At 44.1% G+C, this 27,877-nt stretch overlaps 29 non-coding genes across 29 annotated transcripts; 9 read left to right on the top strand and 20 right to left on the bottom strand.

The window, feature by feature from the left end:
- Positions 1 to 245: 245 nt before the first annotated feature.
- TRNAS-GCU (transfer RNA serine (anticodon GCU)) lies at positions 246 to 327 on the bottom strand. The gene has a single exon. It is a non-coding gene; the product is annotated as a tRNA-Ser (tRNA).
- Positions 328 to 619: 292 nt separating this feature from the next.
- Positions 620 to 714, top strand: TRNAI-UAU (transfer RNA isoleucine (anticodon UAU)). Its single transcript has 2 exons — positions 620 to 657; positions 679 to 714. It is a non-coding gene; the product is annotated as a tRNA-Ile (tRNA).
- A 1,169-nt stretch (positions 715 to 1,883) lies between these two features.
- On the bottom strand, positions 1,884 to 1,955 carry TRNAT-UGU (transfer RNA threonine (anticodon UGU)). The gene has a single exon. It is a non-coding gene; the product is annotated as a tRNA-Thr (tRNA).
- Positions 1,956 to 3,071: 1,116 nt separating this feature from the next.
- TRNAS-GCU (transfer RNA serine (anticodon GCU)) lies at positions 3,072 to 3,153 on the bottom strand. The gene has a single exon. It is a non-coding gene; the product is annotated as a tRNA-Ser (tRNA).
- Positions 3,154 to 3,445: 292 nt separating this feature from the next.
- Positions 3,446 to 3,540, top strand: TRNAI-UAU (transfer RNA isoleucine (anticodon UAU)). The gene is made up of 2 exons: positions 3,446 to 3,483; positions 3,505 to 3,540. It is a non-coding gene; the product is annotated as a tRNA-Ile (tRNA).
- A 1,151-nt stretch (positions 3,541 to 4,691) lies between these two features.
- TRNAT-UGU (transfer RNA threonine (anticodon UGU)) lies at positions 4,692 to 4,763 on the bottom strand. The gene has a single exon. It is a non-coding gene; the product is annotated as a tRNA-Thr (tRNA).
- A 1,116-nt stretch (positions 4,764 to 5,879) lies between these two features.
- TRNAR-UCU (transfer RNA arginine (anticodon UCU)) lies at positions 5,880 to 5,961 on the bottom strand. The gene has a single exon. It is a non-coding gene; the product is annotated as a tRNA-Arg (tRNA).
- Positions 5,962 to 6,253: 292 nt separating this feature from the next.
- TRNAI-UAU (transfer RNA isoleucine (anticodon UAU)) lies at positions 6,254 to 6,348 on the top strand. Its single transcript has 2 exons — positions 6,254 to 6,291; positions 6,313 to 6,348. It is a non-coding gene; the product is annotated as a tRNA-Ile (tRNA).
- A 1,169-nt stretch (positions 6,349 to 7,517) lies between these two features.
- TRNAT-UGU (transfer RNA threonine (anticodon UGU)) lies at positions 7,518 to 7,589 on the bottom strand. The gene has a single exon. It is a non-coding gene; the product is annotated as a tRNA-Thr (tRNA).
- A 1,116-nt stretch (positions 7,590 to 8,705) lies between these two features.
- TRNAS-GCU (transfer RNA serine (anticodon GCU)) lies at positions 8,706 to 8,787 on the bottom strand. The gene has a single exon. It is a non-coding gene; the product is annotated as a tRNA-Ser (tRNA).
- Positions 8,788 to 9,079: 292 nt separating this feature from the next.
- Positions 9,080 to 9,174, top strand: TRNAI-UAU (transfer RNA isoleucine (anticodon UAU)). The gene is made up of 2 exons: positions 9,080 to 9,117; positions 9,139 to 9,174. It is a non-coding gene; the product is annotated as a tRNA-Ile (tRNA).
- A 1,154-nt stretch (positions 9,175 to 10,328) lies between these two features.
- On the bottom strand, positions 10,329 to 10,400 carry TRNAT-UGU (transfer RNA threonine (anticodon UGU)). The gene has a single exon. It is a non-coding gene; the product is annotated as a tRNA-Thr (tRNA).
- Positions 10,401 to 11,516: 1,116 nt separating this feature from the next.
- On the bottom strand, positions 11,517 to 11,598 carry TRNAR-UCU (transfer RNA arginine (anticodon UCU)). The gene has a single exon. It is a non-coding gene; the product is annotated as a tRNA-Arg (tRNA).
- Positions 11,599 to 11,890: 292 nt separating this feature from the next.
- TRNAI-UAU (transfer RNA isoleucine (anticodon UAU)) lies at positions 11,891 to 11,985 on the top strand. The gene is made up of 2 exons: positions 11,891 to 11,928; positions 11,950 to 11,985. It is a non-coding gene; the product is annotated as a tRNA-Ile (tRNA).
- A 1,169-nt stretch (positions 11,986 to 13,154) lies between these two features.
- TRNAT-UGU (transfer RNA threonine (anticodon UGU)) lies at positions 13,155 to 13,226 on the bottom strand. Its single transcript has one exon. It is a non-coding gene; the product is annotated as a tRNA-Thr (tRNA).
- A 1,116-nt stretch (positions 13,227 to 14,342) lies between these two features.
- On the bottom strand, positions 14,343 to 14,424 carry TRNAS-GCU (transfer RNA serine (anticodon GCU)). Its single transcript has one exon. It is a non-coding gene; the product is annotated as a tRNA-Ser (tRNA).
- Positions 14,425 to 14,716: 292 nt separating this feature from the next.
- On the top strand, positions 14,717 to 14,811 carry TRNAI-UAU (transfer RNA isoleucine (anticodon UAU)). Its single transcript has 2 exons — positions 14,717 to 14,754; positions 14,776 to 14,811. It is a non-coding gene; the product is annotated as a tRNA-Ile (tRNA).
- Positions 14,812 to 15,962: 1,151 nt separating this feature from the next.
- TRNAT-UGU (transfer RNA threonine (anticodon UGU)) lies at positions 15,963 to 16,034 on the bottom strand. Its single transcript has one exon. It is a non-coding gene; the product is annotated as a tRNA-Thr (tRNA).
- A 1,116-nt stretch (positions 16,035 to 17,150) lies between these two features.
- TRNAR-UCU (transfer RNA arginine (anticodon UCU)) lies at positions 17,151 to 17,232 on the bottom strand. Its single transcript has one exon. It is a non-coding gene; the product is annotated as a tRNA-Arg (tRNA).
- A 292-nt stretch (positions 17,233 to 17,524) lies between these two features.
- Positions 17,525 to 17,619, top strand: TRNAI-UAU (transfer RNA isoleucine (anticodon UAU)). The gene is made up of 2 exons: positions 17,525 to 17,562; positions 17,584 to 17,619. It is a non-coding gene; the product is annotated as a tRNA-Ile (tRNA).
- A 1,169-nt stretch (positions 17,620 to 18,788) lies between these two features.
- On the bottom strand, positions 18,789 to 18,860 carry TRNAT-UGU (transfer RNA threonine (anticodon UGU)). The gene has a single exon. It is a non-coding gene; the product is annotated as a tRNA-Thr (tRNA).
- A 1,116-nt stretch (positions 18,861 to 19,976) lies between these two features.
- Positions 19,977 to 20,058, bottom strand: TRNAS-GCU (transfer RNA serine (anticodon GCU)). Its single transcript has one exon. It is a non-coding gene; the product is annotated as a tRNA-Ser (tRNA).
- A 292-nt stretch (positions 20,059 to 20,350) lies between these two features.
- TRNAI-UAU (transfer RNA isoleucine (anticodon UAU)) lies at positions 20,351 to 20,445 on the top strand. Its single transcript has 2 exons — positions 20,351 to 20,388; positions 20,410 to 20,445. It is a non-coding gene; the product is annotated as a tRNA-Ile (tRNA).
- Positions 20,446 to 21,599: 1,154 nt separating this feature from the next.
- Positions 21,600 to 21,671, bottom strand: TRNAT-UGU (transfer RNA threonine (anticodon UGU)). Its single transcript has one exon. It is a non-coding gene; the product is annotated as a tRNA-Thr (tRNA).
- Positions 21,672 to 22,787: 1,116 nt separating this feature from the next.
- Positions 22,788 to 22,869, bottom strand: TRNAS-GCU (transfer RNA serine (anticodon GCU)). Its single transcript has one exon. It is a non-coding gene; the product is annotated as a tRNA-Ser (tRNA).
- Positions 22,870 to 24,411: 1,542 nt separating this feature from the next.
- On the bottom strand, positions 24,412 to 24,483 carry TRNAT-UGU (transfer RNA threonine (anticodon UGU)). Its single transcript has one exon. It is a non-coding gene; the product is annotated as a tRNA-Thr (tRNA).
- A 1,116-nt stretch (positions 24,484 to 25,599) lies between these two features.
- Positions 25,600 to 25,681, bottom strand: TRNAS-GCU (transfer RNA serine (anticodon GCU)). Its single transcript has one exon. It is a non-coding gene; the product is annotated as a tRNA-Ser (tRNA).
- A 292-nt stretch (positions 25,682 to 25,973) lies between these two features.
- On the top strand, positions 25,974 to 26,068 carry TRNAI-UAU (transfer RNA isoleucine (anticodon UAU)). Its single transcript has 2 exons — positions 25,974 to 26,011; positions 26,033 to 26,068. It is a non-coding gene; the product is annotated as a tRNA-Ile (tRNA).
- Positions 26,069 to 27,237: 1,169 nt separating this feature from the next.
- TRNAT-UGU (transfer RNA threonine (anticodon UGU)) lies at positions 27,238 to 27,309 on the bottom strand. Its single transcript has one exon. It is a non-coding gene; the product is annotated as a tRNA-Thr (tRNA).
- Between the last annotated feature and the right edge of the window lie 568 nt (positions 27,310 to 27,877).

Raw genomic sequence — 27,877 nt, 5'->3', positions numbered from 1 at the left:
AGCCCCACTACGCCCACTACGACCAGGGTTAGTTAGAAGGCCAGGAGTGAGGGAAAGGCAATCCTCTGGACACTTCATGAAAGATCTAATTTCAATTAAGCACAAAACACTTCCCTTAATTTGACATAATTGCCAAAATGGAATAGTCAGTTGGGCCCTTCTAGTGGATTATGGCTGTGTCTTGAAAGAGAGTGTAATTGTACTACGAGACATGCCCACCTTCAAAAGAGTGTCTGATGGCGTTCCGACGAAGGTGGGATTCGAACCCACGCGTGCAGAGCACAATGGATTAGCAGTTCATCGCCTTAACCACTCGGCCACCTCGTCTGCCTTAGGTGACTATGTTTCATTTTTTAGGAAATTCTTACGATGTGCTAATTACAAATAATCATAAGTTTCTCCTAGACTGTGTCAGAACTGGCAAATATATGTGGTGTTCAATAGACAGAGCACATGATATAGCAGAATTATCAAATCTGTTCCATTAGGACTGTAGTTTTTAATAGTCATGATAACATGCTAGCATGTGAGTCGATCTTGCACAGTGAATAAAGGAGCAGTGCCAGTATCTACTTGGTCAGCTCTAGATGGCTCAACTGGGGAGGTATGAGAACAGTGAGCTCCAGTGGCGCAATCGGTTAGCGCGCGGTACTTATACAGCAGTACTTGCATTGAGGCATGCCGAGGTTGTGATTTCGAGCCTCACCTGGAGCAGCTTACTGGTTTTTCATAAACCATTTCACTAAAAGTAAAGATTAAACTCAGGGGAAAGACGGCCCTTGCTAGAGAGTTTTTACTTCTTTTCAGGATCTGCGTGTCCGACTCTTCCAGGTGCAAATATCACAATCCTATTCGATGCTCCTTATAAACATTCCATGATGTGCCGTCTTGCATAGCATGCAAACACCACATCAGTGCATTTAAAAATACATTTGTAGAATAATAAATATGATGAAAACATTGTTGTCACGGGATAACCATATACTGAGGAGCTGCAAACAGTGCTGTATCAGCTACTTACAGTAAAATTTAACTGAAAGACATATCAAAAGAAGAGCGTCATCATATTAATGTTTCTAGTCAACATAAGAGTTGCACCATAGCAGCTTATGGTGCTTTCTGCTCAGATTGTGCCTCCAATCCCACATTGATTTTTTTTATTCTTTGCAGTTTAAAAAAACAATTCATGCTCAAAGTTAACTTTTTAAAACCATTCAACCTAATATATTTATTTCTCTAACTTGTGAATGTGGTCCATGTTCTCTTTTCCTCATCCCCATCACGATACTCCTTTTCCCGAAATCAGGTTCACTTCTTTATCCAGCCCACCCATCCAAGGTCACCAAATCTATGAAGCGATTCTGCTTTTTCTCACATTCTCTCTATGGACAAGATACCTTGTATCATTTGAATGGACAGCAGGAGAGTCGGATATTTATGGTTAGTGGGGGTGGGGTTTTGAAGATTAACCTCATTTGACTAAGAGCCGGGGCATCTGGGAGGAAAAGTATTTTAAGGGGGATGAAGTTCACATCTCCTTGGTGAAATTACTAGATCCTTATTTCATCCTTTCTGTGGATGCAGACTCAGTCGGAACAGAGGTCATAGTCCTCGCTCTGACTTTCAAAGGAACTTCAAATATGCATGGGTTATTTGGCTTTGCCCGGCAGGGCTTGCCCGGCGGGGTGAGAATGGCGTTTGTCAGGCGTTCGTCAGGCGATCGGAAGGGGTGAGGCGATAGTTTATGGTTCAATGGTTTTCATGAAGTCTTCTTGATACGATGAAAGCAGGAAAGGGAAGCTTGTCAATAAGCAAACTTAAGACAAGGTGTGACTCCTAGAAAGAATGACTTGGAAACAACATACAGAAACTCACATATAAAAAGGCCCTGATGAGGCTTGAACTCATGACCCCTGGTTTACAAGACCAGTGCTCTGCCACTGAGCTACAAGGCCAGCCTGCCTGCAGTATGTAAATCGCTTCATGTATTCTTACTGCGGTATGAAGATATCTATGATTTTGAGACTCTGTATGGAAATGCAGTTGCATTTGAATGTCTACATGCGTGCACAAATTGAAGAGCATGCTTAAGACACTTTTCTTGGAAGTAGGAAAAACTCCATTTTGATTTGAGAACATAAGAGTATTCACATTTATGACCATACTGATAGCTCTAGTTAGTATGTCCACAATCAGTGACAGATAGAGAACTCACTTATTAGAAGTGATCTGTCTCTGTGGGGCAGACATATGTCAACAGTCATACACTTGAGATGGCTGAAACTTTAGGAGTAAGAGCTGCTTTCTTATCAGTCTATCTATCCAAACTGGTTAGAAGTAACCCTGGGCGTCCGAATCGGCTACGCCCACGGAGTAGGCGTAGTGTTGCCTTCTACGCATTTTGCGTAGACAGCGTAGCCGGCAACACTACGCCCACTCCGTGTGCGTAGCCGATTCGGCCGCCACCCGCCTCCCTCCCGCCCTCCCCTACATACATTATTTAAGCAACTAACCTTAATAAAACAATTTTTAAAGCACTTACCATGTCCGGGGCTCTTCCGGGGCTCCCTCTTGGAATAGCGTCCCTTCCTGGATACCAATGCGCATGCGCGGCCTCCCGCGCATGCGCATTGGTATCCAGGACGACGCTATTCCAAGAGGGAGCCCCGGACGAGCCCCGGACACGGTAAGTGCTTTAAAATTGTTTTATTAAGGGTAGTTGCTTAAATAATGTATGTAGGGGAGAGCGGGAGGGAGGTGCGTAGTGGGGCTACGCGGAGTGCGGGAGTGGGCGTAGCTTCTCGCCCACTCCGCGTAGCTCCGCGGAGCCCCACTACGCCCACTACGACCAGGGTTAGTTAGAAGGCCAGGAGTGAGGGAAAGGCAATCCTCTGGACACTTCATGAAAGATCTAATTTCAATTAAGCACAAAACACTTCCCTTAATTTGACATAATTGCCAAAATGGAATAGTCAGTTGGGCCCTTCTAGTGGATTATGGCTGTGTCTTGAAAGAGAGTGTAATTGTACTACGAGACATGCCCACCTTCAAAAGAGTGTCTGATGGCGTTCCGACGAAGGTGGGATTCGAACCCACGCGTGCAGAGCACAATGGATTAGCAGTTCATCGCCTTAACCACTCGGCCACCTCGTCTGCCTTAGGTGACTATGTTTCATTTTTTAGGAAATTCTTACGATGTGCTAATTACAAATAATCATAAGTTTCTCCTAGACTGTGTCAGAACTGGCAAATATATGTGGTGTTCAATAGACAGAGCACATGATATAGCAGAATTATCAAATCTGTTCCATTAGGACTGTAGTTTTTAATAGTCATGATAACATGCTAGCATGTGAGTCGATCTTGCACAGTGAATAAAGGAGCAGTGCCAGTATCTACTTGGTCAGCTCTAGATGGCTCAACTGGGGAGGTATGAGAACAGTGAGCTCCAGTGGCGCAATCGGTTAGCGCGCGGTACTTATACAGCAGTACTTGCATTGAGGCATGCCGAGGTTGTGATTTCGAGCCTCACCTGGAGCAGCTTACTGGTTTTTCATAAACCATTTCACTAAAAGTAAAGATTAAACTCAGGGGAAAGACGGCCCTTGCTAGAGAGTTTTTACTTCTTTTCAGGATCTGCGTGTCCGACTCTTCCAGGTGCAAATATCACAATCCTATTCGATGCTCCTTATAAACATTCCATGATGTGCCGTCTTGCATAGCATGCAAACACCACATCAGTGCATTTAAAAATACATTTGTAGAATAATAAATATGATGAAAACATTGTTGTCACGGGATAACCATATACTGAGGAGCTGCAAACAGTGCTGTATCAGCTACTTACAGTAAAATTTAACTGAAAGACATATCAAAAGAAGAGCGTCATCATATTAATGTTTCTAGTCAACATAAGAGTTGCACCATAGCAGCTTATGGTGCTTTCTGCTCAGATTGTGCCTCCAATCCCACATTGATTTTTTTTATTCTTTGCAGTTTAAAAAAACAATTCATGCTCAAAGTTAACTTTTTAAAACCATTCAACCTAATATATTTATTTCTCTAACTTGTGAATGTGGTCCATGTTCTCTTTTCCTCATCCCCATCACGATACTCCTTTTCCCGAAATCAGGTTCACTTCTTTATCCAGCCCACCCATCCAAGGTCACCAAATCTATGAAGCGATTCTGCTTTTTCTCACATTCTCTCTATGGACAAGATACCTTGTATCATTTGAATGGACAGCAGGAGAGTCGGATATTTATGGTTAGTGGGGGTGGGGTTTTGAAGATTAACCTCATTTGACTAAGAGCCGGGGCATCTGGGAGGAAAAGTATTTTAAGGGGGATGAAGTTCACATCTCCTTGGTGAAATTACTAGATCCTTATTTCATCCTTTCTGTGGATGCAGACTCAGTCGGAACAGAGGTCATAGTCCTCGCTCTGACTTTCAAAGGAACTTCAAATATGCATGGGTTATTTGGCTTTGCCCGGCAGGGCTTGCCCGGCGGGGTGAGAATGGCGTTTGTCAGGCGTTCGTCAGGCGATAGTTTATGGTTCAATGGTTTTCATGAAGTCTTCTTGATACGATGAAAGCAGGAAAGGGAAGCTTGTCAATAAGCAAACTTAAGACAAGGTGTGACTCCTAGAAAGAATGACTTGGAAACAACATACAGAAACTCACATATAAAAAGGCCCTGATGAGGCTTGAACTCATGACCCCTGGTTTACAAGACCAGTGCTCTGCCACTGAGCTACAAGGCCAGCCTGCCTGCAGTATGTAAATCGCTTCATGTATTCTTACTGCAGTATGAAGATATCTATGATTTTGAGACTCTGTATGGAAATGCAGTTGCATTTGAATGTCTACATGCGTGCACAAATTGAAGAGCATGCTTAAGACACTTTTCTTGGAAGTAGGAAAAACTCCATTTTGATTTGAGAACATAAGAGTATTCACATTTATGACCATACTGATAGCTCTAGTTAGTATGTCCACAATCAGTGACAGATAGAGAACTCACTTATTAGAAGTGATCTGTCTCTGTGGGGCAGACATATGTCAACAGTCATACACTTGAGATGGCTGAAACTTTAGGAGTAAGAGCTGCTTTCTTATCAGTCTATCTATCCAAACTGGTTAGAAGTAACCCTGGGCGTCCGAATCGGCTACGCCCACGGAGTAGGCGTAGTGTTGCCTTCTACGCATTTTGCGTAGACAGCGTAGCCGGCAACACTACGCCCACTCCGTGTGCGTAGCCGATTCGGCCGCCACCCGCCTCCCTCCCGCCCTCCCCTACATACATTATTTAAGCAACTAACCTTAATAAAAAATTTTTTAAAGCACTTACCATGTCCGGGGCTCTTCCGGGGCTCCCTCTTGGAATAGCGTCCCTTCCTGGATACCAATGCGCATGCGCGGCCTCCCGCGCAAGCGCATTGGTATCCAGGACGACGCTATTCCAAGAGGGAGCCCCGGACGAGCCCCGGACACGGTAAGTGCTTTAAAATTGTTTTATTAAGGGTAGTTGCTTAAATAATGTATGTAGGGGAGAGCGGGAGGGAGGTGCGTAGTGGGGCTACGCGGAGTGCGGGAGTGGGCGTAGCTTCTCGCCCACTCCGCGTAGCTCCGCGGAGCTCCACTACGCCCACTACGACCAGGGTTAGTTAGAAGGCCAGGAGTGAGGGAAAGGCAATCCTCTGGACACTTCATGAAAGATCTAATTTCAATTAAGCACAAAACACTTCCCTTAATTTGACATAATTGCCAAAACGGAATAGTCAGTTGGGCCCTTCTAGTGGATTATGGCTGTGTCTTGAAAGAGAGTGTAATTGTACTACGAGACATGCCCACCTTCAAAAGAGTGTCTGATGGCGTTCCGACGAAGGTGGGATTCGAACCCACGCGTGCAGAGAACAATGGATTAGAAGTTCATCGCCTTAACCACTCGGCCACCTCGTCTGCCTTAGGTGACTATGTTTCATTTTTTAGGAAATTCTTACGATGTGCTAATTACAAATAATCATAAGTTTCTCCTAGACTGTGTCAGAACTGGCAAATATATGTGGTGTTCAATAGACAGAGCACATGATATAGCAGAATTATCAAATCTGTTCCATTAGGACTGTAGTTTTTAATAGTCATGATAACATGCTAGCATGTGAGTCGATCTTGCACAGTGAATAAGGGAGCAGTGCCAGTATCTACTTGGTCAGCTTTAGATGGCTCAACTGGGGAGGTATGAGAACAGTGAGCTCCAGTGGCGCAATCGGTTAGCGCGCGGTACTTATACAGCAGTACTTGCGTTGAGGCATGCCGAGGTTGTGAGTTCGAGCCTCACCTGGAGCAGCTTACTGGTTTTTCATAAACCATTTCACTAAAAGTAAAGATTAAACTCAGGGGAAAGACGGCCCTTGCTAGAGAGTTTTTACTTCTTTTCAGGATCTGCGTGTCCGACTCTTCCAGGTGCAAATATCACAATCCTATTCGATGCTCCTTATAAACATTCCATGATGTGCCGTCTTGCATAGCATGCAAACACCACATCAGTGCATTTAAAAATACATTTGTAGAATAATAAATATGATGAAAACATTGTTGTCACGGTATAACCATATACTGAGGAGCTGCAAACAGTGCTGTATCAGCTACTTACAATAAAATTTAACTGAAAGACATATCAAAAGAAGAGCTTCATCATATTAATGTTTCTAGTCAACATAAGAGTTGCACCATAGCAGCTTATGGTGCTTTCTGCTCAGATTGTGCCTCCAATCCCACATTGATTTTTTTTATTCTTTGCAGTTTAAAAAAACAATTCATGCTCAAAGTTAACTTTTTAAAACCATTCAACCTAATATATTTATTTCTCTAACTTGTGAATGTGGTCCATGTTCTCTTTTCCTCATCCCCATCACGATACTCCTTTTCCCGAAATCAGGTTCACTTCTTTATCCAGCCCACCCATCCAAGGTCACCAAATCTATGAAGCGATTCTGCTTTTTCTCACATTCTCTCTATGTACAAGATACCTTGTATCATTTGAATGGACAGCAGGAGAGTCGGATATTTATGGTTAGTGGGGGTGGGGTTTTGAAGATTAACATCATTTGACTAAGAGCCGGGGCATCTGGGAGGAAAAGTATTTTAAGGGGGATGAAGTTCACATCTCCTTGGTGAAATTTCTAGATCCTTATTTCATCCCTTCTGTGGATGCAGACTCAGTCGGAACAGAGGTCATAGTCCTCGCTCTGACTTTCAAAGGAACTTCAAATATGCATGGCTTATTTGGCTTTGCCCGGCAGGGCTTGCCCGGCGGGGTGAGAATGGCGTTTGTCAGGCGTTCGTCAGGCGATCGGAAGGGGTGAGGCGATAGTTTATGGTTCAATGGTTTTCATGAAGTCTTCTTGATACGATGAAAGCAGGAAAGGGAAGCTTGTCAATAAGCAAACTTAAGACAAGGTGTGACTCCTAGAAAGAATGACTTGGAAACAACATACAGAAACTCACATATAAAAAGGCCCTGATGAGGCTTGAACTCATGACCCCTGGTTTACAAGACCAGTGCTATGCCACTGAGCTACAAGGCCAGCCTGCCTGCAGTATGTAAATCGCTTCATGTATTCTTACTGCGGTATGAAGATATCTATGATTTTGAGACTCTGTATGGAAATGCAGTTGCATTTGAATGTCTACATGCGTGCACAAATTGAAGAGCATGCTTAAGACACTTTTCTTGGAAGTAGGAAAAACTCCATTTTGATTTGAGAACATAAGAGTATTCACATTTATGACCATACTGATAGCTCTAGTTAGTATGTCCACAATCAGTGACAGATAGAGAACTCACTTATTAGAAGTGATCTGTCTCTGTGGGGCAGACATATGTCAACAGTCATACACTTGAGATGGCTGAAACTTTAGGAGTAAGAGCTGCTTTCTTATCAGTCTATCTATCCAAACTGGTTAGAAGTAACCCTGGGCGTCCGAATCGGCTACGCCCACGGAGTAGGCGTAGTGTTGCCTTCTACGCATTTTGCGTAGACAGCGTAGCCGGCAACACTACGCCCACTCCGTGTGCGTAGCCGATTCGGCCGCCACCCGCCTCCCTCCCGCCCTCCCCTACATACATTATTTAAGCAACTAACCTTAATAAAACAATTTTTAAAGCACTTACCATGTCCGGGGCTCTTCCGGGGCTCCCTCTTGGAATAGCGTCCCTTCCTGGATACCAATACGCATGCGCGGCCTCCCGCGCATGCGCATTGGTATCCAGGACGACGCTATTCCAAGAGGGAGCCCCGGACGAGCCCCGGACACGGTAAGTGCTTTAAAATTGTTTTATTAAGGGTAGTTGCTTAAATAATGTATGTAGGGGAGAGCGGGAGGGAGGTGCGTAGTGGGGCTACGCGGAGTGCGGTAGTGGGCGTAGCTTCTCGCCCACTCCGCGTAGCTCCGCGGAGCCCCACTACGCCCACTACGACCAGGGTTAGTTAGAAGGCCAGGAGTGAGGGAAAGGCAATCCTCTGGACACTTCATGAAAGATCTAATTTCAATTAAGCACAAAACACTTCCCTTAATTTGACATAATTGCCAAAATGGAATAGTCAGTTGGGCCCTTCTAGTGGATTATGGCTGTGTCTTGAAAGAGAGTGTAATTGTACTACGAGACATGCCCACCTTCAAAAGAGTGTCTGATGGCGTTCCGACGAAGGTGGGATTCGAACCCACGCGTGCTGAGCACAATGGATTAGCAGTTCATCGCCTTAACCACTCGGCCACCTCGTCTGCCTTAGGTGACTATGTTTCATTTTTTAGGAAATTCTTACGATGTACTAATTACAAATAATCATAAGTTTCTCCTAGACTGTGTCAGAACTGGCAAATATATGTGGTGTTCAATAGACAGAGCACATGATATAGCAGAATTATCAAATCTGTTCCATTAGGACTGTAGTTTTTAATAGTCATGATAACATGCTAGCATGTGAGTCGATCTTGCACAGTGAATAAGGGAGCAGTGCCAGTATCTACTTGGTCAGCTCTAGATGGCTCAACTGGGGAGGTATGAGAACAGTGAGCTCCAGTGGCGCAATCGGTTAGCGCGCGGTACTTATACAGCAGTACTTGCATTGAGGCATGCCGAGGTTGTGAGTTCGAACCTCACCTGGAGCAGCTAACTGGTTTTTCATAAACCATTTCACTAAAAGTAAAGATTAAACTCAGGGGAAAGACGGCCCTTGCTAGATAGTTTTTACTTCTTTTCAGGATCTGCGTGTCCGACTCTTCCAGGTGCAAATATCACAATCCTATTCGATGCTCCTTATAAACATTCCATGATGTGCCGTCTTGCATAGCATGCAAACACCACATCAGTGCATTTAAAAATACATTTGTAGAATAATAAATATGATGAAAACATTGTTGTCACGGGATAACCATATACTGAGGAGCTGCAAACAGTGCTGTATCAGCTACTTACAATAAAATTTAACTGAAAGACATATCAAAAGAAGAGCGTCATCATATTAATGTTTCTAGTCAACATAAGAGTTGCACCATAGCAGCTTATGGTGCTTTCTGCTCAGATTGTGCCTCCAATCCCACATTGATTTTTTTTATTCTTTGCAGTTTAAAAAACAATTCATGCTCAAAGTTAACTTTTTAAAACCATTCAACCTAATATATTTATTTCTCTAACTTGTGAATGTGGTCCATGTTCTCTTTTCCTCATCCCCATCACGATACTCCTTTTCCCGAAATCAGGTTCACTTCTTTATCCAGCCCACCCATCCAAGGTCACCAAATCTATGAAGCGATTCTGCTTTTTCTCACATTCTCTCTATGTACAAGATACCTTGTATCATTTGAATGGACAGCAGGAGAGTCGGATATTTATGGTTAGTGGGGGTGGGGTTTTGAAGATTAACCTCATTTGACTAAGAGCCGGGGCATCTGGGAGGAAAAGTATTTTAAGGGGGATGAAGTTCACATCTCCTTGGTGAAATTTCTAGATCCTTATTTCATCCTTTCTGTGGATGCAGACTCAGTCGGAACAGAGGTCATAGTCCTCGCTCTGACTTTCAAAGGAACTTCAAATATGCATGGCTTATTTGGCTTTGCCCGGCGGGGTGAGAATGGCGTTTGTCAGGCGTTCGTCAGGCGATCGGAAGGGGTGAGGCGATAGTTTATGGTTCAATGGTTTTCATGAAGTCTTCTTGATACGATGAAAGCAGGAAAGGGAAGCTTGTCAATAAGCAAACTTAAGACAAGGTGTGACTCCTAGAAAGAATGACTTGGAAACAACATACAGAAACTCACATATAAAAAGGCCCTGATGAGGCTTGAACTCATGACCCCTGGTTTACAAGACCAGTGCTCTGCCACTGAGCTACAAGGCCAGCCTGCCTGCAATATGTAAATCGCTTCATGTATTCTTACTGCGGTATGAAGATATCTATGATTTTGAGACTCTGTATGGAAATGCAGTTGCATTTGAATGTCTACATGCGTGCACAAATTGAAGAGCATGCTTAAGACACTTTTCTTGGAAGTAGGAAAAACTCCATTTTGATTTGAGAACATAAGAGTATTCACATTTATGACCATACTGATAGCTCTAGTTAGTATGTCCACAATCAGTGATAGATAGAGAACTCACTTATTAGAAGTGATCTGTCTCTGTGGGGCAGACATATGTCAACAGTCATACACTTGAGATGGCTGAAACTTTAGGAGTAAGAGCTGCTTTCTTATCAGTCTATCTATCCAAACTGGTTAGAAGTAACCCTGGGCGTCCGAATCGGCTACGCCCACGGAGTAGGCGTAGTGTTGCCTTCTACGCATTTTGCGTAGACAGCGTAGCCGGCAACACTACGCCCACTCCGTGAGCGTAGCCGATTCGGCCACCACCCGCCTCCCTCCCGCCCTCCCCTACATACATTATTTAAGCAACTAACCTTAATAAAACAATTTTTAAAGCACTTACCATGTCCGGGGCTCTTCCGGGGCTCCCTCTTGGAATAGCGTCCCTTCCTGGATACCAATGCGCATGCGCGGCCTCCCGCGCATGCGCATTGGTATCCAGGACGACGCTATTCCAAGAGGGAGACCCGGACGAGCCCCGGGCACGGTAAGTGCTTTAAAATTGTTTTATTAAGGGTAGTTGCTTAAATAATGTATGTAGGGGAGAGCGGGAGGGAGGTGCGCAGTGGGGCTACGCGGAGTGCGGGAGTGGGCGTAGCTTCTCGCCCACTCCGCGTAGCTCCGCGGAGCCCCACTACGCCCACTACGACCAGGGTTAGTTAGAAGGCCAGGAGTGAGGGAAAGGCAATCCTCTGGACACTTCATGAAAGATCTAATTTCAATTAAGCACAAAACACTTCCCTTAATTTGACATAATTGCCAAAACGGAATAGTCAGTTGGGCCCTTCTAGTGGATTATGGCTGTGTCTTGAAAGAGAGTGTAATTGTACTACGAGACATGCCCACCTTCAAAAGAGTGTCTGATGGCGTTCCGACGAAGGTGGGATTCGAACCCACGCGTGCAGAGAACAATGGATTAGAAGTTCATCGCCTTAACCACTCGGCCACCTCGTCTGCCTTAGGTGACTATGTTTCATTTTTTAGGAAATTCTTACGATGTGCTAATTACAAATAATCATAAGTTTCTCCTAGACTGTGTCAGAACTGGCAAATATATGTGGTGTTCAATAGACAGAGCACATGATATAGCAGAATTATCAAATCTGTTCCATTAGGACTGTAGTTTTTAATAGTCATGATAACATGCTAGCATGTGAGTCGATCTTGCACAGTGAATAAGGGAGCAGTGCCAGTATCTACTTGGTCAGCTTTAGATGGCTCAACTGGGGAGGTATGAGAACAGTGAGCTCCAGTGGCGCAATCGGTTAGCGCGCGGTACTTATACAGCAGTACTTGCGTTGAGGCATGCCGAGGTTGTGAGTTCGAGCCTCACCTGGAGCAGCTTACTGGTTTTTCATAAACCATTTCACTAAAAGTAAAGATTAAACTCAGGGGAAAGACGGCCCTTGCTAGAGAGTTTTTACTTCTTTTCAGGATCTGCGTGTCCGACTCTTCCAGGTGCAAATATCACAATCCTATTCGATGCTCCTTATAAACATTCCATGATGTGCCGTCTTGCATAGCATGCAAACACCACATCAGTGCATTTAAAAATACATTTGTAGAATAATAAATATGATGAAAACATTGTTGTCACGGTATAACCATATACTGAGGAGCTGCAAACAGTGCTGTATCAGCTACTTACAATAAAATTTAACTGAAAGACATATCAAAAGAAGAGCTTCATCATATTAATGTTTCTAGTCAACATAAGAGTTGCACCATAGCAGCTTATGGTGCTTTCTGCTCAGATTGTGCCTCCAATCCCACATTGATTTTTTTTATTCTTTGCAGTTTAAAAAAACAATTCATGCTCAAAGTTAACTTTTTAAAACCATTCAACCTAATATATTTATTTCTCTAACTTGTGAATGTGGTCCATGTTCTCTTTTCCTCATCCCCATCACGATACTCCTTTTCCCGAAATCAGGTTCACTTCTTTATCCAGCCCACCCATCCAAGGTCACCAAATCTATGAAGCGATTCTGCTTTTTCTCACATTCTCTCTATGTACAAGATACCTTGTATCATTTGAATGGACAGCAGGAGAGTCGGATATTTATGGTTAGTGGGGGTGGGGTTTTGAAGATTAACATCATTTGACTAAGAGCCGGGGCATCTGGGAGGAAAAGTATTTTAAGGGGGATGAAGTTCACATCTCCTTGGTGAAATTTCTAGATCCTTATTTCATCCCTTCTGTGGATGCAGACTCAGTCGGAACAGAGGTCATAGTCCTCGCTCTGACTTTCAAAGGAACTTCAAATATGCATGGCTTATTTGGCTTTGCCCGGCAGGGCTTGCCCGGCGGGGTGAGAATGGCGTTTGTCAGGCGTTCGTCAGGCGATCGGAAGGGGTGAGGCGATAGTTTATGGTTCAATGGTTTTCATGAAGTCTTCTTGATACGATGAAAGCAGGAAAGGGAAGCTTGTCAATAAGCAAACTTAAGACAAGGTGTGACTCCTAGAAAGAATGACTTGGAAACAACATACAGAAACTCACATATAAAAAGGCCCTGATGAGGCTTGAACTCATGACCCCTGGTTTACAAGACCAGTGCTCTGCCACTGAGCTACAAGGCCAGCCTGCCTGCAGTATGTAAATCGCTTCATGTATTCTTACTGCGGTATGAAGATATCTATGATTTTGAGACTCTGTATGGAAATGCAGTTGCATTTGAATGTCTACATGCGTGCACAAATTGAAGAGCATGCTTAAGACACTTTTCTTGGAAGTAGGAAAAACTCCATTTTGATTTGAGAACATAAGAGTATTCACATTTATGACCATACTGATAGCTCTAGTTAGTATGTCCACAATCAGTGACAGATAGAGAACTCACTTATTAGAAGTGATCTGTCTCTGTGGGGCAGACATATGTCAACAGTCATACACTTGAGATGGCTGAAACTTTAGGAGTAAGAGCTGCTTTCTTATCAGTCTATCTATCCAAACTGGTTAGAAGTAACCCTGGGCGTCCGAATCGGCTACGCCCACGGAGTAGGCGTAGTGTTGCCTTCTACGCATTTTGCGTAGACAGCGTAGCCGGCAACACTACGCCCACTCCGTGTGCGTAGCCGATTCGGCCGCCACCCGCCTCCCTCCCGCCCTCCCCTACATACATTATTTAAGCAACTAACCTTAATAAAACAATTTTTAAAGCACTTACCATGTCCGGGGCTCTTCCGGGGCTCCCTCTTGGAATAGCGTCCCTTCCTGGATACCAATGCGCATGCGCGGCCTCCCGCGCATGCGCATTGGTATCCAGGACGACGCTATTCCAAGAGGGAGCCCCGGACGAGCCCCGGACACGGTAAGTGCTTTAAAATTGTTTTATTAAGGGTAGTTGCTTAAATAATGTATGTAGGGGAGAGCGGGAGGGAGGTGCGTAGTGGGGCTACGCGGAGTGCGGGAGTGGGCGTAGCTTCTCGCCCACTCCGCGTAGCTCCGCGGAGCCCCACTACGCCCACTACGACCAGGGTTAGTTAGAAGGCCAGGAGTGAGGGAAAGGCAATCCTCTGGACACTTCATGAAAGATCTAATTTCAATTAAGCACAAAACACTTCCCTTAATTTGACATAATTGCCAAAATGGAATAGTCAGTTGGGCCCTTCTAGTGGATTATGGCTGTGTCTTGAAAGAGAGTGTAATTGTACTACGAGACATGCCCACCTTCAAAAGAGTGTCTGATGGCGTTCCGACGAAGGTGGGATTCGAACCCACGCGTGCAGAGCACAATGGATTAGCAGTTCATCGCCTTAACCACTCGGCCACCTCGTCTGCCTTAGGTGACTATGTTTCATTTTTTAGGAAATTCTTACGATGTGCTAATTACAAATAATCATAAGTTTCTCCTAGACTGTGTCAGAACTGGCAAATATATGTGGTGTTCAATAGACAGAGCACATGATATAGCAGAATTATCAAATCTGTTCCATTAGGACTGTAGTTTTTAATAGTCATGATAACATGCTAGCATGTGAGTCGATCTTGCACAGTGAATAAAGGAGCAGTGCCAGTATCTACTTGGTCAGCTCTAGATGGCTCAACTGGGGAGGTATGAGAACAGTGAGCTCCAGTGGCGCAATCGGTTAGCGCGCGGTACTTATACAGCAGTACTTGCATTGAGGCATGCCGAGGTTGTGATTTCGAGCCTCACCTGGAGCAGCTTACTGGTTTTTCATAAACCATTTCACTAAAAGTAAAGATTAAACTCAGGGGAAAGACGGCCCTTGCTAGAGAGTTTTTACTTCTTTTCAGGATCTGCGTGTCCGACTCTTCCAGGTGCAAATATCACAATCCTATTCGATGCTCCTTATAAACATTCCATGATGTGCCGTCTTGCATAGCATGCAAACACCACATCAGTGCATTTAAAAATACATTTGTAGAATAATAAATATGATGAAAACATTGTTGTCACGGGATAACCATATACTGAGGAGCTGCAAACAGTGCTGTATCAGCTACTTACAGTAAAATTTAACTGAAAGACATATCAAAAGAAGAGCGTCATCATATTAATGTTTCTAGTCAACATAAGAGTTGCACCATAGCAGCTTATGGTGCTTTCTGCTCAGATTGTGCCTCCAATCCCACATTGATTTTTTTTATTCTTTGCAGTTTAAAAAAACAATTCATGCTCAAAGTTAACTTTTTAAAACCATTCAACCTAATATATTTATTTCTCTAACTTGTGAATGTGGTCCATGTTCTCTTTTCCTCATCCCCATCACGATACTCCTTTTCCCGAAATCAGGTTCACTTCTTTATCCAGCCCACCCATCCAAGGTCACCAAATCTATGAAGCGATTCTGCTTTTTCTCACATTCTCTCTATGGACAAGATACCTTGTATCATTTGAATGGACAGCAGGAGAGTCGGATATTTATGGTTAGTGGGGGTGGGGTTTTGAAGATTAACCTCATTTGACTAAGAGCCGGGGCATCTGGGAGGAAAAGTATTTTAAGGGGGATGAAGTTCACATCTCCTTGGTGAAATTACTAGATCCTTATTTCATCCTTTCTGTGGATGCAGACTCAGTCGGAACAGAGGTCATAGTCCTCGCTCTGACTTTCAAAGGAACTTCAAATATGCATGGGTTATTTGGCTTTGCCCGGCAGGGCTTGCCCGGCGGGGTGAGAATGGCGTTTGTCAGGCGTTCGTCAGGCGATAGTTTATGGTTCAATGGTTTTCATGAAGTCTTCTTGATACGATGAAAGCAGGAAAGGGAAGCTTGTCAATAAGCAAACTTAAGACAAGGTGTGACTCCTAGAAAGAATGACTTGGAAACAACATACAGAAACTCACATATAAAAAGGCCCTGATGAGGCTTGAACTCATGACCCCTGGTTTACAAGACCAGTGCTCTGCCACTGAGCTACAAGGCCAGCCTGCCTGCAGTATGTAAATCGCTTCATGTATTCTTACTGCAGTATGAAGATATCTATGATTTTGAGACTCTGTATGGAAATGCAGTTGCATTTGAATGTCTACATGCGTGCACAAATTGAAGAGCATGCTTAAGACACTTTTCTTGGAAGTAGGAAAAACTCCATTTTGATTTGAGAACATAAGAGTATTCACATTTATGACCATACTGATAGCTCTAGTTAGTATGTCCACAATCAGTGACAGATAGAGAACTCACTTATTAGAAGTGATCTGTCTCTGTGGGGCAGACATATGTCAACAGTCATACACTTGAGATGGCTGAAACTTTAGGAGTAAGAGCTGCTTTCTTATCAGTCTATCTATCCAAACTGGTTAGAAGTAACCCTGGGCGTCCGAATCGGCTACGCCCACGGAGTAGGCGTAGTGTTGCCTTCTACGCATTTTGCGTAGACAGCGTAGCCGGCAACACTACGCCCACTCCGTGTGCGTAGCCGATTCGGCCGCCACCCGCCTCCCTCCCGCCCTCCCCTACATACATTATTTAAGCAACTAACCTTAATAAAAAATTTTTTAAAGCACTTACCATGTCCGGGGCTCTTCCGGGGCTCCCTCTTGGAATAGCGTCCCTTCCTGGATACCAATGCGCATGCGCGGCCTCCCGCGCAAGCGCATTGGTATCCAGGACGACGCTATTCCAAGAGGGAGCCCCGGACGAGCCCCGGACACGGTAAGTGCTTTAAAATTGTTTTATTAAGGGTAGTTGCTTAAATAATGTATGTAGGGGAGAGCGGGAGGGAGGTGCGTAGTGGGGCTACGCGGAGTGCGGGAGTGGGCGTAGCTTCTCGCCCACTCCGCGTAGCTCCGCGGAGCTCCACTACGCCCACTACGACCAGGGTTAGTTAGAAGGCCAGGAGTGAGGGAAAGGCAATCCTCTGGACACTTCATGAAAGATCTAATTTCAATTAAGCACAAAACACTTCCCTTAATTTGACATAATTGCCAAAACGGAATAGTCAGTTGGGCCCTTCTAGTGGATTATGGCTGTGTCTTGAAAGAGAGTGTAATTGTACTACGAGACATGCCCACCTTCAAAAGAGTGTCTGATGGCGTTCCGACGAAGGTGGGATTCGAACCCACGCGTGCAGAGAACAATGGATTAGAAGTTCATCGCCTTAACCACTCGGCCACCTCGTCTGCCTTAGGTGACTATGTTTCATTTTTTAGGAAATTCTTACGATGTGCTAATTACAAATAATCATAAGTTTCTCCTAGACTGTGTCAGAACTGGCAAATATATGTGGTGTTCAATAGACAGAGCACATGATATAGCAGAATTATCAAATCTGTTCCATTAGGACTGTAGTTTTTAATAGTCATGATAACATGCTAGCATGTGAGTCGATCTTGCACAGTGAATAAGGGAGCAGTGCCAGTATCTACTTGGTCAGCTTTAGATGGCTCAACTGGGGAGGTATGAGAACAGTGAGCTCCAGTGGCGCAATCGGTTAGCGCGCGGTACTTATACAGCAGTACTTGCGTTGAGGCATGCCGAGGTTGTGAGTTCGAGCCTCACCTGGAGCAGCTTACTGGTTTTTCATAAACCATTTCACTAAAAGTAAAGATTAAACTCAGGGGAAAGACGGCCCTTGCTAGAGAGTTTTTACTTCTTTTCAGGATCTGCGTGTCCGACTCTTCCAGGTGCAAATATCACAATCCTATTCGATGCTCCTTATAAACATTCCATGATGTGCCGTCTTGCATAGCATGCAAACACCACATCAGTGCATTTAAAAATACATTTGTAGAATAATAAATATGATGAAAACATTGTTGTCACGGTATAACCATATACTGAGGAGCTGCAAACAGTGCTGTATCAGCTACTTACAATAAAATTTAACTGAAAGACATATCAAAAGAAGAGCTTCATCATATTAATGTTTCTAGTCAACATAAGAGTTGCACCATAGCAGCTTATGGTGCTTTCTGCTCAGATTGTGCCTCCAATCCCACATTGATTTTTTTTATTCTTTGCAGTTTAAAAAAACAATTCATGCTCAAAGTTAACTTTTTAAAACCATTCAACCTAATATATTTATTTCTCTAACTTGTGAATGTGGTCCATGTTCTCTTTTCCTCATCCCCATCACGATACTCCTTTTCCCGAAATCAGGTTCACTTCTTTATCCAGCCCACCCATCCAAGGTCACCAAATCTATGAAGCGATTCTGCTTTTTCTCACATTCTCTCTATGTACAAGATACCTTGTATCATTTGAATGGACAGCAGGAGAGTCGGATATTTATGGTTAGTGGGGGTGGGGTTTTGAAGATTAACATCATTTGACTAAGAGCCGGGGCATCTGGGAGGAAAAGTATTTTAAGGGGGATGAAGTTCACATCTCCTTGGTGAAATTTCTAGATCCTTATTTCATCCCTTCTGTGGATGCAGACTCAGTCGGAACAGAGGTCATAGTCCTCGCTCTGACTTTCAAAGGAACTTCAAATATGCATGGCTTATTTGGCTTTGCCCGGCAGGGCTTGCCCGGCGGGGTGAGAATGGCGTTTGTCAGGCGTTCGTCAGGCGATCGGAAGGGGTGAGGCGATAGTTTATGGTTCAATGGTTTTCATGAAGTCTTCTTGATACGATGAAAGCAGGAAAGGGAAGCTTGTCAATAAGCAAACTTAAGACAAGGTGTGACTCCTAGAAAGAATGACTTGGAAACAACATACAGAAACTCACATATAAAAAGGCCCTGATGAGGCTTGAACTCATGACCCCTGGTTTACAAGACCAGTGCTATGCCACTGAGCTACAAGGCCAGCCTGCCTGCAGTATGTAAATCGCTTCATGTATTCTTACTGCGGTATGAAGATATCTATGATTTTGAGACTCTGTATGGAAATGCAGTTGCATTTGAATGTCTACATGCGTGCACAAATTGAAGAGCATGCTTAAGACACTTTTCTTGGAAGTAGGAAAAACTCCATTTTGATTTGAGAACATAAGAGTATTCACATTTATGACCATACTGATAGCTCTAGTTAGTATGTCCACAATCAGTGACAGATAGAGAACTCACTTATTAGAAGTGATCTGTCTCTGTGGGGCAGACATATGTCAACAGTCATACACTTGAGATGGCTGAAACTTTAGGAGTAAGAGCTGCTTTCTTATCAGTCTATCTATCCAAACTGGTTAGAAGTAACCCTGGGCGTCCGAATCGGCTACGCCCACGGAGTAGGCGTAGTGTTGCCTTCTACGCATTTTGCGTAGACAGCGTAGCCGGCAACACTACGCCCACTCCGTGTGCGTAGCCGATTCGGCCGCCACCCGCCTCCCTCCCGCCCTCCCCTACATACATTATTTAAGCAACTAACCTTAATAAAACAATTTTTAAAGCACTTACCATGTCCGGGGCTCTTCCGGGGCTCCCTCTTGGAATAGCGTCCCTTCCTGGATACCAATACGCATGCGCGGCCTCCCGCGCATGCGCATTGGTATCCAGGACGACGCTATTCCAAGAGGGAGCCCCGGACGAGCCCCGGACACGGTAAGTGCTTTAAAATTGTTTTATTAAGGGTAGTTGCTTAAATAATGTATGTAGGGGAGAGCGGGAGGGAGGTGCGTAGTGGGGCTACGCGGAGTGCGGTAGTGGGCGTAGCTTCTCGCCCACTCCGCGTAGCTCCGCGGAGCCCCACTACGCCCACTACGACCAGGGTTAGTTAGAAGGCCAGGAGTGAGGGAAAGGCAATCCTCTGGACACTTCATGAAAGATCTAATTTCAATTAAGCACAAAACACTTCCCTTAATTTGACATAATTGCCAAAATGGAATAGTCAGTTGGGCCCTTCTAGTGGATTATGGCTGTGTCTTGAAAGAGAGTGTAATTGTACTACGAGACATGCCCACCTTCAAAAGAGTGTCTGATGGCGTTCCGACGAAGGTGGGATTCGAACCCACGCGTGCTGAGCACAATGGATTAGCAGTTCATCGCCTTAACCACTCGGCCACCTCGTCTGCCTTAGGTGACTATGTTTCATTTTTTAGGAAATTCTTACGATGTACTAATTACAAATAATCATAAGTTTCTCCTAGACTGTGTCAGAACTGGCAAATATATGTGGTGTTCAATAGACAGAGCACATGATATAGCAGAATTATCAAATCTGTTCCATTAGGACTGTAGTTTTTAATAGTCATGATAACATGCTAGCATGTGAGTCGATCTTGCACAGTGAATAAGGGAGCAGTGCCAGTATCTACTTGGTCAGCTCTAGATGGCTCAACTGGGGAGGTATGAGAACAGTGAGCTCCAGTGGCGCAATCGGTTAGCGCGCGGTACTTATACAGCAGTACTTGCATTGAGGCATGCCGAGGTTGTGAGTTCGAACCTCACCTGGAGCAGCTAACTGGTTTTTCATAAACCATTTCACTAAAAGTAAAGATTAAACTCAGGGGAAAGACGGCCCTTGCTAGATAGTTTTTACTTCTTTTCAGGATCTGCGTGTCCGACTCTTCCAGGTGCAAATATCACAATCCTATTCGATGCTCCTTATAAACATTCCATGATGTGCCGTCTTGCATAGCATGCAAACACCACATCAGTGCATTTAAAAATACATTTGTAGAATAATAAATATGATGAAAACATTGTTGTCACGGGATAACCATATACTGAGGAGCTGCAAACAGTGCTGTATCAGCTACTTACAATAAAATTTAACTGAAAGACATATCAAAAGAAGAGCGTCATCATATTAATGTTTCTAGTCAACATAAGAGTTGCACCATAGCAGCTTATGGTGCTTTCTGCTCAGATTGTGCCTCCAATCCCACATTGATTTTTTTTATTCTTTGCAGTTTAAAAAACAATTCATGCTCAAAGTTAACTTTTTAAAACCATTCAACCTAATATATTTATTTCTCTAACTTGTGAATGTGGTCCATGTTCTCTTTTCCTCATCCCCATCACGATACTCCTTTTCCCGAAATCAGGTTCACTTCTTTATCCAGCCCACCCATCCAAGGTCACCAAATCTATGAAGCGATTCTGCTTTTTCTCACATTCTCTCTATGTACAAGATACCTTGTATCATTTGAATGGACAGCAGGAGAGTCGGATATTTATGGTTAGTGGGGGTGGGGTTTTGAAGATTAACCTCATTTGACTAAGAGCCGGGGCATCTGGGAGGAAAAGTATTTTAAGGGGGATGAAGTTCACATCTCCTTGGTGAAATTTCTAGATCCTTATTTCATCCTTTCTGTGGATGCAGACTCAGTCGGAACAGAGGTCATAGTCCTCGCTCTGACTTTCAAAGGAACTTCAAATATGCATGGCTTATTTGGCTTTGCCCGGCGGGGTGAGAATGGCGTTTGTCAGGCGTTCGTCAGGCGATCGGAAGGGGTGAGGCGATAGTTTATGGTTCAATGGTTTTCATGAAGTCTTCTTGATACGATGAAAGCAGGAAAGGGAAGCTTGTCAATAAGCAAACTTAAGACAAGGTGTGACTCCTAGAAAGAATGACTTGGAAACAACATACAGAAACTCACATATAAAAAGGCCCTGATGAGGCTTGAACTCATGACCCCTGGTTTACAAGACCAGTGCTCTGCCACTGAGCTACAAGGCCAGCCTGCCTGCAATATGTAAATCGCTTCATGTATTCTTACTGCGGTATGAAGATATCTATGATTTTGAGACTCTGTATGGAAATGCAGTTGCATTTGAATGTCTACATGCGTGCACAAATTGAAGAGCATGCTTAAGACACTTTTCTTGGAAGTAGGAAAAACTCCATTTTGATTTGAGAACATAAGAGTATTCACATTTATGACCATACTGATAGCTCTAGTTAGTATGTCCACAATCAGTGATAGATAGAGAACTCACTTATTAGAAGTGATCTGTCTCTGTGGGGCAGACATATGTCAACAGTCATACACTTGAGATGGCTGAAACTTTAGGAGTAAGAGCTGCTTTCTTATCAGTCTATCTATCCAAACTGGTTAGAAGTAACCCTGGGCGTCCGAATCGGCTACGCCCACGGAGTAGGCGTAGTGTTGCCTTCTACGCATTTTGCGTAGACAGCGTAGCCGGCAACACTACGCCCACTCCGTGAGCGTAGCCGATTCGGCCACCACCCGCCTCCCTCCCGCCCTCCCCTACATACATTATTTAAGCAACTAACCTTAATAAAACAATTTTTAAAGCACTTACCATGTCCGGGGCTCTTCCGGGGCTCCCTCTTGGAATAGCGTCCCTTCCTGGATACCAATGCGCATGCGCGGCCTCCCGCGCATGCGCATTGGTATCCAGGACGACGCTATTCCAAGAGGGAGACCCGGACGAGCCCCGGGCACGGTAAGTGCTTTAAAATTGTTTTATTAAGGGTAGTTGCTTAAATAATGTATGTAGGGGAGAGCGGGAGGGAGGTGCGCAGTGGGGCTACGCGGAGTGCGGGAGTGGGCGTAGCTTCTCGCCCACTCCGCGTAGCTCCGCGGAGCCCCACTACGCCCACTACGACCAGGGTTAGTTAGAAGGCCAGGAGTGAGGGAAAGGCAATCCTCTGGACACTTCATGAAAGATCTAATTTCAATTAAGCACAAAACACTTCCCTTAATTTGACATAATTGCCAAAATGGAATAGTCAGTTGGGCCCTTCTAGTGGATTATGGCTGTGTCTTGAAAGAGAGTGTAATTGTACTACGAGACATGCCCACCTTCAAAAGAGTGTCTGATGGTGTTCCGACGAAGGTGGGATTCGAACCCACGCGTGCAGAGCACAATAGATTAGCAGTCCATCGCCTTAACCACTCGGCCACCTCGTCTGCCTTAGGTGACTATGTTTCATTTTTTAGGAAATTCTTACGATGTGCTAATTACAAATAATCATAAGTTTCTCCTAGACTGTGTCAGAACTGGCAAATATATGTGGTGTTCAATAGACAGAGCACATGATATAGCAGAATTATCAAATCTGTTCCATTAGGACTGTAGTTTTTAATAGTCATGATAACATGCTAGCATGTGAGTCGATCTTGCACAGTGAATAAGGGAGCAGTGCCAGTATCTACTTGGTCAGCTCTAGATGGCTCAACTGGGGAGGTATGAGAACAGTGAGCTCCAGTGGCGCAATCGGTTAGCGCGCGGTACTTTTACAGCAGTACTTGCATTGAGGCATGCCGAGGTTGTGAGTTCGAGCCTCACCTGGAGCAGCTTACTGGTTTTTCATAAACCATTTCACTAAAATTAAAGATTAAACTCAGGGGAAAGACGGCCCTTGCTAGAGAGTTTTTACTTCTTTTCAGGATCTGCGTGTCCGACTCTTCCAGGTGCAAATATCACAATCCTATTCGATGCTCCTTATAAACATTCAATGATGTGCCGTCTTGCATAGCATGCAAACACCACATCAGTGCATTTAAAAATACATTTGTAGAATAATAAATATGATGAAAACATTGTTGTCACGGGATAACCATATACTGAGGAGCTGCAAACAGTGCTGTATCAGCTACTTACAATAAAATTTAACTGAAAGACATATCAAAAGAAGAGCGTCATCATATTAATGTTTCTAGTCAGCATAAGAGTTGCACCATAGCAGCTTATGGTGCTTTCTGCTCAGATTGTGCCTCCAATCCCACATTGATTTTTTTTATTCTTTGCAGTTTAAAAAAACAATTCATGCTCAAAGTTAACTTTTTAAAACCATTCAACCTAATATATTTATTTCTCTAACTTGTGAATGTGGTCCATGTTCTCTTTTCCTCATCCCCATCACGATACTCCTTTTCCCGAAATCAGGTTCACTTCTTTATCCAGCCCACCCATCCAAGGTCACCAAATCTATGAAGTGATTCTGCTTTTTCTCACATTCTCTCTATGTACAAGATACCTTGTATCATTTGAATGGACAGCAGGAGAGTCGGATATTTATGGTTAGTGGGGGTGGGGTTTTGAAGATTAACCTCATTTGACTAAGAGCCGGGGCATCTGGGAGGAAAAGTATTTTAAGGGGGATGAAGTTCACATCTCCTTGGTGAAATTTCTAGATCCTTATTTCATCCTTTCTGTGGATGCAGACACAGTCGGAACAGAGGTCATAGTCCTCGCTCTGACTTTCAAAGGAACTTCAAATATGCATGGCTTATTTGGCTTTGCCCGGCAGGGTGAGAATGGCGTTTGTCAGGCATTCGTCAGGCGATCGGAAGGGGTGAGGCGATAGTTTATGGTTCAATGGTTTTCATGAAGTCTTCTTGATACGATGAAAGCAGGAAAGGGAAGCTTGTCAATAAGCAAACTTAAGACAAGGTGTGACTCCTAGAAAGAATGACTTGGAAACAACATACAGAAACTCACATATAAAAAGGCCCTGATGAGGCTTGAACTCATGACCCCTGGTTTACAAGACCAGTGCTCTGCCACTGAGCTACAAGGCCAGCCTGCCTGCAGTATGTAAATCGCTTCATGTATTCTTACTGCGGTATGAAGATATCTATGATTTTGAGACTCTGTATGGAAATGCAGTTGCATTTGAATGTCTACATGCGTGCACAAATTGAAGAGCATGCTTAATACACTTTTCTTGGAAGTAGGAAAAACTCCATTTTGATTTGAGAACATAAGAGTATTCACATTTATGACCATACTGATAGCTCTAGTTAGTATGTCCACAATCAGTGACAGATAGAGAACTCACTTATTAGAAGTGATCTGTCTCTGTGGGGCAGACATATGTCAACAGTCATACACTTGAGATGGCTGAAACTTTAGGAGTAAGAGCTGCTTTCTTATCAGTCTATCTATCCAAACTGGTTAGAAGTAACCCTGGGCGTCCGAATCGGCTACACCCACGGAGTAGGCGTAGTGTTGCCTTCTACGCATTTTGCGTAGACAGCGTAGCCGGCAACACTACGCCCACTCCGTGTGCGTAGCCGATTCGGCCGCCACCCGCCTCCCTCCCGCCATCCCCTACATACATTATTTAAGCAACTAACCTTAATAAAACAATTTTTAAAGCACTTACCATGTCCGGGGCTCTTCCGGGGCTCCCTCTTGGAATAGCGTCCCTTCCTGGATACCAATGCGCATGCGCGGCCTCCCGCGCATGCGCATTGGTATCCAGGACGACGCTATTCCAAGAGGGAGCCCCGGACGAGCCCCGGGCACGGTAAGTGCTTTAAAATTGTTTTATTAAGGGTAGTTGCTTAAATAATGTATGTAGGGGAGAGCGGGAGGGAGGTGCGTAGTGGGGCTACGCGGAGTGCGGGAGTGGGCGTAGCTTCTCGCCCACTCCGCGTAGCTCCGCGGAGCGCCACTACGCCCACTACGACCAGGGTTAGTTAGAAGGCCAGGAGTGAGGGAAAGGCAATCCTCTGGACACTTCATGAAAGATCTAATTTCAATTAAGCACAAAACACTTCCCTTAATTTGACATAATTGCCAAAATGGAATAGTCAGTTGGGCCCTTCTAGTGGATTATGGCTGTGTCTTGAAAGAGAGTGTAATTGTACTACGAGACATGCCCACCTTCAAAAGAGTGTCTGATGGCGTTCCGACGAAGGTGGGATTCGAACCCACGCGTGCAGAGCACAATAGATTAGCAGTCCATCGCCTTAACCACTCGGCCACCTCGTCTGCCTTAGGTGACTATGTTTCATTTTTTAGGAAATTCTTACGATGTGTTAATTACAAATAATCATAAGTTTCTCCTAGACTGTGTCAGAACTGGCAAATATATGTGGTGTTCAATAGACAGAGCACATGATATAGCAGAATTATCAAATCTGTTCCATTAGGACTGTAGTTTTTAATAGTCATGATAACATGCTAGCATGTGAGTCGATCTTGCACAGTGAATAAGGGAGCAGTGCCAGTATCTACTTGGTCAGCTCTAGATGGCTCAACTGGGGAGGTATGAGAACAGTGAGCTCCAGTGGCGCAATCGGTTAGCGCGCGGTACTTATACAGCAGTACTTGCATTGAGGCATGCCGAGGTTGTGAGTTCGAGCCTCACCTGGAGCAGCTTACTGGTTTTTCATAAACCATTTCACTAAAAGTAAAGATTAAACTCAGGGGAAAGACGGCCCTTGCTAGAGAGTTTTTACTTCTTTTCAGGATCTGCGTGTCCGACTCTTCCAGGTGCAAATATCACAATCCTATTCGATGCTCCTTATAAACATTCCATGATGTGCCGTCTTGCATAGCATGCAAACACCACATCAGTGCATTTAAAAATACATTTGTAGAATAATAAATATGATGAAAACATTGTTGTCACGGGATAACCATATACTGAGGAGCTGCAAACAGTGCTGTATCAGCTACTTACAGTAAAATTTAACTGAAAGACATATCAAAAGAAGAGCGTCATCATATTAATGTTTCTAGTCAACATAAGAGTTGCACCATAGCAGCTTATGGTGCTTTCTGCTCAGATTGTGCCTCCAATCCCACATTGATTTTTTTTATTCTTTGCAGTTTAAAAAAACAATTCATGCTCAAAGTTAACTTTTTAAAACCATTCAACCTAATATATTTATTTCTCTAACTTGTGAATGTGGTCCATGTTCTCTTTTCCTCATCCCCATCACGATACTCCTTTTCCCGAAATCAGGTTCACTTCTTTATCCAGCCCACCCATCCAAGGTCACCAAATCTATGAAGCGATTCTGCTTTTTCTCACATTCTCTCTATGTACAAGATACCTTGTATCATTTGAATGGACAGCAGGAGAGTCGGATATTTATGGTTAGTGGGGGTGGGGTTTTGAAGATTAACCTCATTTGACTAAGAGCCGGGGCATCTGGGAGGAAAAGTATTTTAAGGGGGATGAAGTTCACATCTCCTTGGTGAAATTTCTAGATCCTTATTTCATCCTTTCTGTGGATGCAGACTCAGTCGGAACAGAGGTCATAGTCCTCGCTCTGACTTTCAAAGGAACTTCAAATATGCATGGCTTATTTGGCTTTGCCCGGCAGGGCTTGCCCGGCGGGGTGAGAATGGCGTTTGTCAGGCATTCGTCAGGCGATCGGAAGGGGTGAGGCGATAGTTTATGGTTCAATGGTTTTCATGAAGTCTTCTTGATACGATGAAAGCAGGAAAGGGAAGCTTGTCAATAAGCAAACTTAAGACAAGGTGTGACTCCTAGAAAGAATGACTTGGAAACAACATACAGAAACTCACATATAAAAAGGCCCTGATGAGGCTTGAACTCATGACCCCTGGTTTACAAGACCAGTGCTCTGCCACTGAGCTACAAGGCCAGCCTGCCTGCAGTATGTAAATCGCTTCATGTATTCTTACTGCGGTATGAAGATATCTATGATTTTGAGACTCTGTATGGAAATGCAGTTGCATTTGAATGTCTACATGCGTGCACAAATTGAAGAGCATGCTTAAGACACTTTTCTTGGAAGTAGGAAAAACTCCATTTTGATTTGAGAACATAAGAGTATTCACATTTATGACCATACTGATAGCTCTAGTTAGTATGTCCACAATCAGTGATAGATAGAGAACTCACTTATTAGAAGTGATCTGTCTCTGTGGGGCAGACATATGTCAACAGTCATACACTTGAGATGGCTGAAACTTTAGGAGTAAGAGCTGCTTTTTTATCAGTCTATCTATCCAAACTGGTTAGAAGTAACCCTGGGCGTCCGAATCGGCTACGCCCACGGAGTAGGCGTAGTGTTGCCTTCTACGCATTTTGCGTAGACAGCGTAGCCGGCAACACTACGCCCACTCCGTGTGCGTAGCCGATTCGGCCACCACCCGCCTCCCTCCCGCCCTCCCCTACATACATTATTTAAGCAACTAACCTTAATAAAA

This window comes from Lissotriton helveticus, chromosome 5_1 (genome assembly GCF_964261635.1).
Source record: "Lissotriton helveticus chromosome 5_1, aLisHel1.1, whole genome shotgun sequence".
Lineage (NCBI taxonomy): Eukaryota > Metazoa > Chordata > Amphibia > Caudata > Salamandridae > Lissotriton > Lissotriton helveticus.
The sequence above is the reverse complement of the archived record's forward strand: the minus strand, read 5'-3'. Positions and strand labels throughout refer to the sequence as shown.